The 2,679-nt window shown below is 34.0% G+C and overlaps 1 non-coding gene across 1 annotated transcript; it reads right to left on the bottom strand.

Moving 5' to 3' along the window:
- Positions 1-231: 231 nt before the first annotated feature.
- On the bottom strand, positions 232-336 carry LOC113177792 (U6 spliceosomal RNA). The gene has a single exon (XR_003300144.2). It is a non-coding gene; the product is annotated as a U6 spliceosomal RNA (small nuclear RNA).
- Positions 337-2,679: the final 2,343 nt, after the last annotated feature.

Below are 2,679 nucleotides of genomic sequence, written 5' to 3'. Positions count from 1 at the left end.
ACAAGAGAGTAGTTACTCTGGCTTACTTTGATTCTCTTTTCATGGCATATCTTTTTTTACCCTTTCAATTTCAACCTGAGGCTGTCTTTCCCTATAAGGCATATATCTATGAGCAATATATGATTGAGACCAGTTTTAACCCAATCTGCCTGTCTTTTAATGGGAGAGTTGAGATCATTGATATTTAGTGTTTTTATAAAAATGATCATTTCCTGCCATTTTATTTCTTAAAAAAGTATGAAACACTTTATGAATTTATATGTCATCCTTTCACAAGGGCTATATTAAGCTTCTCTGTGTTGTTGAAAATTTAATATATGTGCTGCCAAAGTGAACATCCACCCATCTTTCTTTAATAATATAGTCTTCCCAATAAACATTTTCAATGGTTTTTGACCTATAGATAACAACCTTACAATTTAACAGAGTTTTTCTTAAAACAGCAAATTGACTGTTGATAATTTAATCCACTATACATTATACTAGTACAAAACTATAAACCTATCATTATTTTGTCTATGAATTTCCTATTGTTGCACACAACTCACAAATATATGAAACAAGACATTTTGTAAAACATTCAAGCAAAAGAGAAAATGAGAGATGTGGATAAAGCATGTTATTATGGTTTGGATGTGAGGTGTCCCCCAAAAGCTCATGTGTGAGACAATGCAAGATTTGGAGGAGAAATGATTGAGCTATAGACTTAATCTAATCACTGAATTAATCAGTGATATGCTTAATTGAGTGGTAATTGGAGGCTGGTGGGGTGTGGCAGGAAAAAGTGGCTAATTGGGGGCATGGTTCTGGGGTATATATTTTTATGTTGCATGTGGAGACACTCCCTCTGCTTACTGATTACCATGAGAGTTGGTTCCCTCTGCCAAACTCTTACACCATAATATTCTACCTCACTTTGAGCTCTGAGGAATGGAACTGGCCTTCTGTGGACTAAGACCTCTGAAACCATAAACCCTCAAATAACATTTTATTCCTCTACAATTGTCCTGGTTGGGTCATTTGAGTCACAGTGGTGAAAAGCTGACTAAAACACATGTAAATGTTAAATAATAGGATAAATGTTAACTTTATACGATCATACATAATTAATATGGATACATAGATACATAGAGGGTAATGGTAGATATTGAAGGTAAATAAAGCAAAATTATAAAATATTATTCAAAACTTATCTGAAGATGGTTGTTCTAAAAGTCAAAAATTGGAAATAATTGAAAATCAATGTAAACCTTTCCTGAGTAAAATTGTAAGAAAATACAATTATTTATAAGTACTGCTGTATTGAGAACCAGAAATTGGGTGGCTCTAGACATTGGATTTTAACCTATTCTTTGTAGTTTTTTGAGTTTTTCCTAACTGGAGTTTATTGAATCTCTTACATATGTAAATCCACGTCCTTCCTCAAATTGGGGAATTTTAACAAGTTATTTCTCCAAATAGTCTCTTTGCCCATTTCTTTCATCCTTCTGGGCTTCCCAAAATGTATACACTGCAAGTCCTATAGGCTCAGATACTTTTTCTCTGTTCTTTTTTATTTCTGTATCCTCTAACTCCATAATATCAATTTTCCTACCTACATTCAAGATTTTCCCTTTCTCATGGGCACTAAAAGCTGCTCTTGAAGTCCTTTGCAAGATTTTTGTTAGCTCTGTACCTTGCAAGTTGAAATTTCTGTTTGATTTGCTGTTGTAATCTGTCACTATGTTGATATTTTTCATTTATTTATTTTTTGGGGGGTTTTAATAGTTTTTAATAGTTCATACTTCCCATTCTATCATACCTTTTATTGGTGAGCAGGGAAGTTGAGAGCCATTTCAACCAACTTTGATTTCAGGCCACTCCAGTCTTTGATGCCAAGACACCAAAGGAGGAAATGTTAAATACATTACTTATTTATTTTCATTTATTTATTTTTCATTTTACCGCTTCCTTTATTTGTCCACAGTTACATTCAGCTCTTTGAACACATTGGATATGAAGTACCTAACGAATATGTCCATTGTCTGCATGTTCTGAGGATCTTTTCTTGACAATTTTTCTTGTGTCTTCCCCATTTCCAAACCCCATTGACTATGCCATACTTTTTAAATTTTTTGGAAAGCCGTTAATGTTATTTTTTAAAAACTGGACATTTTTAATATTTTAATTTGGTTATTCTGGGAATTAAATCCTTTTTCCTTGCCGAGTTTTCGTGCTATTGTTTGTTGAGCACTGCAGACCTATGGATTTAGAGACTTTACTATTTTTTATAAGACTCCTTCCATTATCAGGTGCAATCACAGTGGTCTCTATTTTTTTTTTTTTATCTCGGTACTCAGACAGCGATACGTTAGAATTTTTTTTTAAACATCTGTAGTGTTCCAGCCCCCTAAAAAATAAAAAAAAATGGAAAAAATAAGCAGAAATCTTCTGGTCTTGTGACCTGACTCAAAGAAAGGGGACTCCTTCAATGCTAAGTCAGGCTGTTTACCACTCTGCCTTAATCTTCAACTACTGCTTTCATGAAGCTCACACAACTGCCACAAGTAAACGCCTATGCTATTCTAAAGGCTTTTCCAACAAATTCCTGACCCTGGGAAGGTATATTTCAGTCTGGCTTCCATGATATATGAGATGGCCCTTATGAGGTGCTTTTGCCCAAGAAAGTTTTGTCAACTT

This window comes from Urocitellus parryii, chromosome 5 (assembly GCF_045843805.1).
Source record: "Urocitellus parryii isolate mUroPar1 chromosome 5, mUroPar1.hap1, whole genome shotgun sequence".
Taxonomy (NCBI): domain Eukaryota; kingdom Metazoa; phylum Chordata; class Mammalia; order Rodentia; family Sciuridae; genus Urocitellus; species Urocitellus parryii.
This window is presented reverse-complemented; position numbering and strand designations above follow the sequence as displayed.